This window comes from Coenobita brevimanus, chromosome 4 (assembly GCF_032717465.1).
Source record: "Coenobita brevimanus isolate Jiangsu-jjx chromosome 4, ASM3271746v2, whole genome shotgun sequence".
Taxonomy (NCBI): domain Eukaryota; kingdom Metazoa; phylum Arthropoda; class Malacostraca; order Decapoda; family Coenobitidae; genus Coenobita; species Coenobita brevimanus.
In genome coordinates this window covers 30,715,033-30,728,149 of record NC_136957.1, presented here as the reverse complement: position 1 = coordinate 30,728,149, position 13,117 = coordinate 30,715,033, and positions in this window count along the sequence as shown.

Here is a 13,117-nt window from a genome sequence, read left to right as displayed (position 1 = left end):
ATCGAAAGCCTTTGAGATGTCAAGTGCAATGGCAAAGTTTTCGCCAAAATCCAGAAAAGAGGATGACCAGGAGTCTAAAAGTTTGGTGAGAAGATCGCCAGTGGAGTGTCCCTGACGGAACCCATGCTGACAATTAGAAAGAAGGTTGCGATAGGAAAGATGCTATAAAATTTTCCTATTAAGAACTGACTCGAAAACTTTTGAGATACAGGATGTTAAAGCAATTGGACGATAGTTAGAGGGTTGGGAATGGTCACCCTTCTTTGGGACTGGCTGAATGAGAGCAAACATCCAGCAAGAAGGAAAGGTACAAGTTGATAGACAAAGGGGAAAGAGTTTGCCTAGGCAGGATGTAGGCACAGAAGCACAGTTCTTGAAAACAACAGGGGGGACTCCATCAGGCCCATATGCCTTATTAGTATTGAGGCCTGTGATGGGAGAAAATACATCAGCTAAAGAAATTTTAATGTCAGCCATGAGGAAGTCAGAGGGTGGAAGTGATGGAGGAACAGCACCAGAATCGTCTAAGGTGGAGTTGGAGGGGAAAGTCTGAGTGAAGAGATCTGCTTTATCAGTAGAAGAAATAGCTACATAGCCATCAGGGTAGAAAAGAGGAGGGAAGGATGATGAGGTAAAGTTGTTAGAAAGGTTTTTGGCAGGGTGCCAGAAGGAGCGGGAATAATTCAAGTTGGAGAGTTAGTATGGATGAAATTATTTTTAGCAGAGCGAAGAACAGACTTAGCACGATTCCGGGCAGAAACATAAAAAAGATGTGATTCAGGGGTGGGTTGGTTCCAGTACCTTGTATAGGCCCTCTCCTTGTTGCGGACAGCATTAGAAAGAGCGTGATTAAACCAAGGCTTTCTTGCATTAGTCAAAGGGTATGAGAAAGGAATGTATGCTTCCATGCCCGAGAGAATAACCTCCGTAATGCGCAAGGCACACTCAGATAGCTCCAAGCCATGGAAGCAATAATCATTCCATGGAAAATCAAAGAAGTACTGCCTGAGGGCCTCCCAATCCACATCTCCGAAGTGCCACAGACGACGTTTCTTTGGAGGGTCCACAGGCCATACTGGAGCGACAGGACAGGCTAAGGTGATAAGGTTGTGATCGGAGGAGCCCAACAGAGAGAAAAGATTAACAGTGTAAGCAGAAGGATTAGTTGTAAGGAAGAGGCCAAGTATGTTGCAGCTCTCTACAAGGTGGTCAGGGATACGTGTAGGATGCTGTACAAGCTGCTCTAGGTCATTAAGGATAGAAAAGGTGTAGGCTTCTTCACCAGGTGGATCAGTGAAAGGAGAGGAGAGCCAAAGGTGGTGGTGAACTTTGAAATCTCCTAGAATGGAGATTTCAGAGAAAGGAGAAATGGATAGAATGTGTTCCATTGCAGAAGTAAGATAGTCAAAGAATTATTGATAGTCAGTAGAATTAGGAGATAAATAATCAGCATAGATATATTTAGTCAGAGAATGACAGGAAAGCTAAAGCCAGAGTGTAGAAAATTCAGAAGAATCGAGTTCAGGAACACGAGAGCAAGATAAGTCGTTGCATATATATATATATATATATATATATATATACACAACAGCCACCTTTGGCTTTGAAATGAGTATAGAGAAAGTAGGAGGATACAGAAAAGGGTTTGCTGTCAGTTGCCTCAGACAGCTGAGTCTCAGTTAGAAAAAGGAGGTGAGGTTTAGAGAAGGAGAGATGGTGCTCAACAGAGCGAAAGTTAGAGGAAAGGCCGCGAATGTTGCAGAAATGAAGAAGAGAGTCAGACATTGGTTCCAGGCAGCTCGAGTCGTCACCGGGAGAGAAGCGGAAGGTGGGGTCATTTATGGTTCTTCCCCCTGGGGACTCTGAGGCCTGATTTTTTGAAGCCATTTTCCTTTTTAAATTTTGGAAAAGGAAGTGTAGTGTGTACCGTGCATGTAGTTTGGTGTTGATAGTTAGAGAAACTTGTATTGGAGAGCATGCTGGCCTACTCCCTGTGTTACTGAGACACTGAAAAAGTTCAGCAATGAGGGATGGTCGGGACCTAGTCTCGAGGGCTGATGAAACGGGAGCTCCAGCTCTCCTGTCATCAGTTTTCCATCCACCTTTGGAGTACTGCCCTGCACGACTGGTGCTACAGTCTACTCCTACAATGTTTGATGATACTGGATGATGGATGATGATGAATAATAATGATAGATGATACTGATGGATGATGATGAATAGTGATGGATGATAATGATGGAAGATGGATGATATATCGTAATTGATGATAATGGATGAAGGATGATAAATGATGGATGATGAGCTGATTGTTCATGGATGATTATAATGATGGATGATGATGCATGAGATAACAGATTCAGATGACGGATAATGATGAAGATGTACCATGGCCATGATGGTGATAATGGATGAGGATCATGTTGATGGATGATAAAGGCGGATGATGATAGGTGATGATGATAGCTGATAAATGACAACAGATGGTTGGTATATAACAGACGGTGATGGTGAGGATGGTGATGACTACAGTTATTGATGTACTGTACGTGCGGAATCAGGAAAGAAAGCGATCAAAGTATAGATCATAATATTTGCCTATCTCTCTGTCTATCTGCATGCGCATCTAGCTACCTATCTGTACCAACATATTTATGTATCTATATCTATTTGTTTCTCTATCTATCTATATCTGCGTATCTTTATATCGAGGTAAATTAATTAGTCTGGATCTACCTTTATAATAATTTATCTATCAAGACTTTCTTTTCTAGATCTAACAGGTAGTTACACACACACACACACACACACACACACACACATACACACACACACACACGCACAGATGTGTTAAGGATATAGATGCGGGTGGGAGGGGTTGCATTGCTATAAATTTTGGAAGACCATTTTGTGTTTGTTTTGTGACATCTCGTAACTTTTCATGAGGATAAAATAATCATTGTACATACAGCTGTGTGATAGCCCCACTGTAAGGGCTGTGAGAAAATGCGTTGGTTTCGTATCTGTTTGCAAATAATCATGTCGAGGAGAATTTTGTCCCAACTATTTGTGTAAAGGAATATATTTCGTTATAATCTACATGAATATGCACTCAATTTGGGAAACTTTGTCCAACGTTGTCAAGTGATACAGAAGCTTATTAAAAGATTCATTACACAGATACACACTGCCTCACAAATCACATATTTTGGTATTTCCTTAAGCGCAAGTTTTAATCGACTAAATATTTTTATAGCTGCGCTCGTGAAACACACACACACACACACACACACACACACACACACACACACTGCTGAAAACATATCCCCCGGTCTCGATCTGCGAGCTTGAATTAAAAAAAAAATAATAATAATAATAATAACTTGCCTCTGTGTTTATCAAAAGTCCCAGTTCGCCCTATGAAATTCACTTGCGCTCGAAACACGCAAGCAGCATTATAATTAACAGAAAACTAATATGACCACTAACCTCATCCACTCACTTCATGTGGTGCTGCCTACTTCTTCATTCACTTTTTGCATTCCTTTCCTGCGTCTACCCTTCCCCTTCTTATTTCTCCCATCTTTCCTGTAACTTTTATTACTCTTCTTTCCTTTTCAGGTGGCTCTACATTGAGTGACAAACCTAATGGTCTCCTGTAAGTCAGGAAACCATTTACACCACAGGATGGTAACTATATAACCAATCCATACGTGCTCCATACCTGTCAGCAACTGGTTTGGTGGAAGGTTAGTGCCCCTCCCCGTAAAACAATTTACTCAGTGTCAAACGGCCATCCCTTACGGGATTATGGCGTTTGGCTATAGATAGATAGATAATGAAATAACTCATAATCAAACCAAATTCACTTGCAGAAAATGAAGTAGTAAATGTTTCTTAGGCTTCAATGAATAAATAAATATATAAATAAATATATAAATGTTCCTTCTCATTCAGTGTAGACGCATATGAACGTAGTACTAGGCTACATCAGCTGTCGTCATGATCTATTATCATCGTGAGTGCTTTCAGTCTTAAGACGAAGGTAACATGTATTACCCTTCACTTTATACACATCTCTTACCCGATCACTGGAGGTGAAGCTTGTTATAACTGACCATGCGTCAGTGCCATCCGCCGAGGAAAAGACCAGGCATACGTTCACCCCCCCTCCCTCGCACTCGCCTGTGTAACGATTAACCTGCTATCTAGCGATGCCTGACTGTGATGGAAGCTGGTTTTGTCACCGGGTGTTGCCTATACACCGGTATATATATATATATATATATATATATATATATATATATATATATATATATATATATATATATATATATATATATGTATGTATGTATATTAGGCTGGCCCTTATATTGGCCCTCCAAAAAAAAAAAAAAAAAAAAAAATTGTTATTTTTTTCGCTCTCACCCTCCAGTTCAATACTATGTCATTAGAAAATAACGTTGACAAAATTTCATAGACATACGATGATATTTAGGGTATGCTCAAAGACGTTATATTTTTGTCTCTATGTTGCCTTATGCGATGAATCGGTTATACATTACTTATGGAGGACCTGACTGGGTATGAGAAGGTTGATCGTCTTCCAATAATTGTTCTGGATCTGGTGTAGATCAACTCCTTGCAATACCAAAGCTACTTTCTGGCACTGGACACAATTTTGCAAAAGCCATGATTAATGTTGTTGATGACTGGGGTCTTCGTGATCAAATCAAAGCCCTCAGCTTCGACACCACAGCAAGCAACACCGGTAAAGTAAATGGAGCCTGTGTTCTCTTTGAGCAATACCTGAATTCTGAAGTTCTGTATTTAGCATGCCGTCATCATATACATGAAATTATGTTGGAAGAAGCGTTCATGGTAACAATGGGATCATCAAGTGGACCAGAGATTCAGATCTTCAAACGGTTCAGGATCTTTTGGCCAGAAATTGTAAACAGTGGCACTAGTTACAGCCCTGGCATAAGAAACAGTAAAGTTCTGCTTGCTGTGGAGACTGTGAAACATGAGGTTATTCATTTTTGTCTTCTGCAGTTAAATCAGGATCATCCAAGAAATGACTATATTGAGTTGCTTGAACTGACTCTTCTTTTCTGGGTGAAGTTCCATCGAAAGGGGTCAAGTTTAGAAAACCTGGAGCAGTTCACCGAGCTCGATTCATGGCACGGCTCATCTATGCTCTGAAAATGTTCATGTTTCGAGATTCTGGAAACAAATTGTCACCCAAGGAATTGCAAGGCTTACAAGATCTTTGTATTTTTGGAGCTCATTTCTATGTGAAATCCTGGTTCCTCTCTCGTTTGCCAACAGCTGCACCACGGAATGATCTACAACTTCTGCAATCTCTTGCAGGGAGCAAAACACTCCCAGGCAGAGCAGCTCTTAAAAAACTTCTTGGGCAACTATGGTACTTAAGTGAATATCTAGTATCCTTTGCATTCTTTGACAGAGATTTGGGATTGAAAGAAAAACGAGCAATGGTTCAGCATCTACAACTGGAAGGGCAGAAGAACTCGCAAAAAAGAATTCAAGTGGCTGAGAAAGACATTCAAACCAAGAAACTCTCTGACTTTGTGTCTGCCAAATCGAAGGTCTTCTTCACTTCTCTGGGGATTGAAGCCGACTTTCTCAATGATGATCCACAGTCCTGGAACAAGAACCCAAAGTACATTGAAGCAGAAGCAGTAGTTAGAGATCTCCGGGTTGTTAATGACAGCAGAACGAGGAATTGCATTGATTCAGGAATTCGGTGGACTCCTTACCAAAAATGAAGAGCAAACTCAATTTGCTGTTCAAGTTGTACAGGAACATCGAAAGAAATACCCCAATTGCAAGAAGGATACACTCTTCAAGGGCACCCTGATATCTGCAAATGCAAGCCAATGAACAAATACTTTATTGTTTTAATTAGGTTTATTTTCTTTATTCCAAATTTAACATTATATAGTTTCTTTAGCCACTAAAAATCCTTCTTTAACTATATACCATGTTCTTAAAAAAAAAAAAAAAAAATGGGGCTTTGCAAATGAGTAATCTATAATGTGATATTGTTATCTGTATATTTGCAAAGTCATGCCCAACTCAAGTCGCCATGCTTTAGTCCCATTGCCGCGGAACTGCGTTGGGCTGATGTTCCAGGGTAGCGGTCATACCCATTGAATCTGTGAAAAATGTATAACTGTCTGTTGCCTAATTTATATTACTAAGCAGTATTTCTTACTATTTAAACCAAATGCTTTTTACTCGAAAAATGGTCTCAAACTAACAATCATGGATTTTAGTGGCTGAAGAAGAGTTATGAAATATTAAAACTCTTTGAGCACACCCTAAAGAATTCTTAAACACAATGAAATTTTGCTCAATAAAGTTTTGTGATATGTAGCATCAAACGAAAGGGTGAGAAGAAACAAAACAAAGATAGTGACAAAATAAGGGCCACCCTAATATATATATATATATATATATATATATATATATAATCTCATCAGCCGTTTGAGTGTCTACTGCAGGACCGGCCAATCCGACCGAAGTGGGGACGATAGAGCCAATGTATCTCTACTAAGTGGCTTAGGCTGTCTGGTATATATATATATATATATATATATATATATATATAATATATATATATATATATATATCATTATCGTCAGCTATTGCAAGTCCACTGCTGAACAAAGACGACCCCCAGCCTTCTCTATAAATTCCTTGACTGAGCCAATCTCTGCGATGCTTTGCTCGTAAACTTCTTTGTCTCATCTCTCCACTTCCTGTCTGGCTTATTCTGCTATGCTTGCAGTCTCTTGGAATCAAGTCACTCAGCCTCTTGCTCAAACGGATATCAAATATTCTTGCTGCATGACCTGCTCACCACCACTTACGTTCTTTTATAACATCTATAATACCTGACTTTGGTCGGCTCTCTCACCCAAGTTGATCTTTTCCTATCTCAAGGACATTCCCAACATTGGCCTTTCTATTGCCCTTTGAGTACGGATTTGTTTGTGTTCCACTGATTTTGTCAGTTCCCAGGTTTCACAACCGTATGTCATAGCTGGGATCATACAATCATTATAAACTATTACCTACTGTAAAGCTACTATTCATGATGTCTCTTATGTTTACCGGAAGTCTTCTATCTGACTGTAACGTGTCTTTTTATTTCCCTCCCTTTTTTTTTGAGGGGGGGGGGTTAGCATATGCCCCATCATGTAAAAGTATTCCTCAGCTTCTTTAAGAATTTCATTTAATTTGATGGGGCTCATTGGTGAAACTGGACTAAATATTAGTTTTTATTTTGGTTTATCTATAGCCCAGATTTGATGTTCTCTCATTTTAGGTTATTTAGCATTTCTTGCAATATCTCTGCTGTTTCAGAGAATAGGACAATATCATCTGGAGATCTCAAATGGTTAAGTTTCCATTTATGTTTATTCCTTTGTTCTCCCAGTCTAGCTTTCAAAAAATGCTTTCAACTCATGCCGTAAATTTGATGATACTGTTTATCTCTGATACACACGTTTCTCAATCTTAATTTTTTCGAGTCTTTATGTAACTGAATTGTTGCAGTCCCCTCTTTGTATATGTTTTTCGAGCAGTTTTACATTGTTCGCATTTAATTCTTGTTCCCGGTTCCCACAATGAAATTACAATTGCTGTGTGTTTCACTGAGTCGAGAGCCATTTTGTAATCGAGAAAACCTAAGCACAGCAGTTTATTATATTCTGCAGTATTCATTCATCGTGCGTAGATGATCAGTAGTCTGCCGCTTCAGAATCCAGCTTTCTAATGAGACTGGTTTTCTTCCAAATTTATTGGTACTCTGTCCATAAGGACTTTATTGAAGATTTCACAAATACTTGGTAATAAGCTAACAAATCGATAATTACTACGATCTTTTTAGTTGCTTCTCTTGTTAAGCATCACAACTATTGCATTATGCCATGATTTAGGAAATTTCTTCTTTAAATGTTAGATACAGAAGTGGGTGAGCCGATTCTGAACTTCTACTCCTGCATTCGACAGTAAATCTGCCAGTGGTGGGCAGCGCAAACGAAGAAGGACCTTGCGCAAGCACAATGCGCAATAAACAGTTCACTACCTTGCACAAGCGCAAGTGCGCAATCCAACAAATATTTAGCTTGCACAATGTCGCAAAGCACAAGCGCATATCATTTGCATATATTTGTGGGGATTACTATAAATATTGAGATATTTAAATGAAATAGCATACTTACTTTTATTTATTCAAATTATGTTCTATTATATGTAATTTGCACAAGTCCGCAATCTAATATTTAGCTTGCGCAATGTCGTTAAGTGCTAGCGCAAACCATTTGCATATATTTGTGAGAATTTCTGTAAAATATTGAATATTTAAATAAATTAGCATACTTACTTTTATGTACTATTATTCTATCTATCTATTGCCAGACGCCTTAATCTCGTAAAGGGTGGCCACTGGCCACAAACAAGCAACAAATTGCCTCCATGTCACCTTGTCCCCTGCCATTTCACTGCCCTGCTCCCAGCTCACACCCCTCTCTCTCATATACTTCACTCCATCCCTCCATCTCATCCTTGGCCTCCCCCTCCCTCTCCCCCCCTGCACCTCACTCACATACACTCTCCTCGTTAGTCTCTCACACTCCATCCTCTCCATATGACCAAACAACCTCATTGTTTCTCTAACGCTTCCTATCACATCCACATCCACACCACAACGATCCTTCACTTCCTCATTTGTCAGTCTGTCTCTCCATGTACTAATTCCACATGCTCCTCTCAAATAACTCATTTATTTCCACAGCTCTCACTCTTGACTTCTGTCTCTCCAACGAGATCAAAGCTTCACTTCCATACATTAGAGTTGGTATCACAATACTGTCATGTAGTAACTTTTTCACTCGAAGTTCAAACAGAGGAGTGAGCGGGGGCTGCGAAGCAGAGGGACAGGGAAACAAATGCTGTGATGTTGCCAGTTTTACATTTATCTGCATTATTGCAAGAGGTTTTATTTAATAATTCAGTACAGATATACAATAGCATGTGTAATTCCTTACAAAAATCATTAAAACATATTATTTAAATCAAATATCCACAGCCTAAAAAAATATTAGGCTGTGGATATTTGATTTAAGTATGTTTTAATGATTTTTGTAAGGAATTGCATATGCTACTCTTAATAAATAATGTATTTTAAATTTTATTATTATTTACTACTAATAATAATTTAAAAAGATATTACATTATCTCTGTTGAAGCATTTTAACCCGCCCCATCCCGACATTTTCTGGGCAGTGGTACACCCCAGTCCCGACATTTTTGGACCTTTTTTTGGGGGGCTCAAACATCCGCTTTTGGTGAGAAACAAATTCATAGAGAAATCGCTCACCTGAGGTTTAAAATACTCGATCCAGGTAGGAGTACCTCCTTACCTTACAGGGTTTTCTATCAGTCTGGCTGCAAAGAAAACGAGTTCTATGGGAGGATAACTATTCTACACCACTCATAAATGGTATTTATTTATTTATTTGGTACGAATTTATATGTAGTACTAGAGTATGTTGGTTTTCAAACAGTAATATAGGCATTATAAGCATTGTTTCACTCACTAACTCATCACCATCCTCCACATTGCCATCGATTGGGGAATCACTCTGGCCCTGAATTTCGTACCATGGCTTGACATGGCTTTACTGGCCAGGTCACTGATAACAGGTGAATTGCTGAGAAAAGGTCATGCAGGGGGGGGAGGAGGTCATGCTGGGTAAGGCATTGTCCCTGCCTGGCATCTTGTAGAGGAAGGTGTCCCGTGTATACGTGCCAAAAATCACTCGCGAAAATTGAAAATTGTGCAAATTAGGGACCTTGCAATGTTGCCGCATTTATTTACGTCTCCGGGATATGAGTCCACATCATGTGAGGACGTGAATTCACGTCTCCGGGACGGGATGGGTTAAGAAATGCTACTACCCTCCATCCCTCCCGCCTCTCCCTAGCAGAACCCGTGTGACCCGCCCGAGCCTCCCCCATCCCTCGTCCAGACATACAGGAAGCTCCCAAGACCACGTATCCCTTGGATTGTGCAGTGCGCAATCCACAGAACAGATGCACAAGGCAGGTGCACAAACGCAAATTTAGTTGTGCAAGTGGAACTAAATTTGCACTTGCACACCTGTTTTTTCACGTGCGAAAGCGCAATATTGTGCATGGTCTCATGCAGTGCGCAATGCACAAACGATATTTACCAGAGCGCAACGGTGTGCAATGGCACTTTGCTCAAGTGTTTCCACACCTGCCCAGCACTGAAATCTGCTAATATTCCATATTCTCCTGGGGCATTTCTTCTTTCCATACTTTTAAGAGAAAAGTTTCATCTTTGATGCATACACTTCTATGTAAAAATCCTTAACATTCTTCATCGCACACACACGCACAAACACACACACACACACACACACACACATGCACACACACACACACACACACACACACACTCACACACTCTCTCTCTCTCTCTCTCTGCTCTCTTGACTTGACTTGTGTGGCAATCGGACGTGTCCACTCAAGCTCGAGCACACCTCCTTAACCAGCCCCGTCCCGTCGACGTATGGGTACGTTGCAACGATTTGCATTTGCCAGTCCCGGCGATGTACCAGTACGTCGTGCAATTGCAAGGTCCCTAATTTGCACAATTTTCAATTTTCGCGCGTGATTTTTCGTATGTATACACGGGACACCTTCCTCTATTCCTCTACAAGATGCCAAGCAGGGACAATGCCTTACACCGCATAACCTCCCCCCTCCCCCCCTCACGCCATGGTCTCGGCAATTCACCTGTTACCAGTGACCTGGCCAGTAAAGATATTCAGGGCCAGAGTGATTCCCCAATCGATGACAATGTGGAGGACAATGTTTACATAGCATTAGAAGAAACAGTCAGAAATAATGATCAGGTAATGTGGCAAAAAAAGGTCAGGTATGGTGATTAGTTAGTGAGTGAAACAATGCTTATAATGCCTTTATTACTGCTTGAAAACCAATATACTCTCATACTACATATAAATTCGTACCAAGTAAATAAATAAATACCGTTTATGAGTGGATAAAATAGTTACCCTCCCATAGAACTCGTTTTCTTTGGTGCCAGCATGTTAGAAAACTCAGTCAGGTAAGGAGGAACTCCTACCTGGATTGAGTACTTTAAACCTCAGGTGAGTGATTTCTCTATGAATTTTCGATGTTTCTCACCAAAAGCGAAGGTTTTAGCCAAAAAAATTTTTTTCAAAAATACCTCGGGATTGGGGGATGTCGGAGGTGCAGAAAACCTTGGGACGTGACGGGTTAAGTTTGTTTGGTGGCCAATATAAGTAACAGGGTTCCTGAGTACAAATCAAAATGGTTGAGATGGACGTATCAGAAATGGAACTATTGGTGAAAGCAAGAGTGGAAGAAGAGCTGAACTTGCTTTCACAGTGCAGAAAAAAGGATTTGACCAAAACGGCAAAGGACGTGATCGAAACCCTGATACCCGAAATGATCAAACTGATAACTGTAGCAGTGTCCGAAGCAATGACAGCAGCAATGGAATGAATGATGGAAGCAGTTAAAAGCACAACAGTGGATAGCTTCCAGGTTCAGCGGCAAGCTTTACTAATGAAGTATGAATGTGACAAGTTAGAGCAGTATCAAAGAAGTGATAACTTACGCATTTTTGGATTAGAGGAAGAATGAGAAGAAACAGAGGAAACACTAGAGGAGAAGGTGGTCGAGCTTGCTTCGAACATTGAAGTTCACTTACAACCTGGAAAAGTTTCAGTGATTCATCGTCTGGGGAAGCCCCGAGATTGTGCTCGACCTGTGATCATTCGGTTTAGCAGCAGGAAAAAGAGGAATGAAATTCGCAAGAGGAAAGGTGAGCTGAAGAATAAAAACATCAATATATTTATTAACGAGGACTTGACACAACTTAGAGCAGCGATGATGAAGATAGTGAAGGATCAAGTGGGAGTGAAAAATGTTACTTCAAGAAATGGGAAGATCGTGGCCTGGCTAACCGAGGATCCGAACCATGCCATTGAGATAAACACCCCAGACAACCTGAGTAAGGTGGGGATCGTGACCCCAGATTGGAAGCGACTGAAGATGGATCAACTTGTGCGGGACATTGTAGCATAGGGTAAGTGCGGAGCACACAATAATGTACCAAGAGTAAATATACTCAGAAGCAAAAGAGAGAAAAATAGTGGAAATAAAGCTGAAATAACATATCAAGGTATCAATATAGTATCAATTAATGTGTGTGGTCTTAAAAGTAAATTAAATACACCAGAAGTCATTGATTTGTGTGGGAGTCATGAAATTATATGTTTCAGTGAAATTAAAAGTGATGAAGTTGATATCCATAATATAAGGGATGTGTTTGATAAGCTTGGGTTTACAGTAATTTATCATGTTAGACGGACCCTCAGTGTGTGTAAGTCTGGCGGAATTATGATTGCTGTAAAAACTATGATGAAGCCCATATGGAAGCCAATACAGAGTAGTTCAGAGGCTTTTATATCCTTGTTGTTGGATAAGTCATGCTTAATATTAAAGAAACATGTCCTAGTGACTTCTTTGTACATGCCTCCAAGCAATTCTAGATATTCAAGTGTTGAACTGTTTGAAGAACTTGATCATTTTTTACTGGAGTATAATGATGATGACTATTACCATATTATATGTGGCGATTTTAATGCGCGCATGGGTACTACTACTGATATTGTCCCATTAAATCAATATGGTTTAGGGGTTGATGATGATAATATGAGGAAATTGATAGATGTCAGTGAGAGTATGGTGCAGCTTGGTTTTCCAATAGAGAGGTATTCTAGAGACATGACAGGCGTTAATGCGTATGGTAAGAAATTAGTAGAAATATGTAGAAACAATATGTTGTGTATATTTAGTGGAAGAGTAGGAGAGGATTGCATGATTGGTAAAGAAACCACAGTCTTTGATACAGTTGTTGACTATGTTATTGGATCACCATTCCTCTTACCTCACATGTAAAACTTCAAGAATTTGGATTTTGACCCCCTTTTTTCAGATGTGC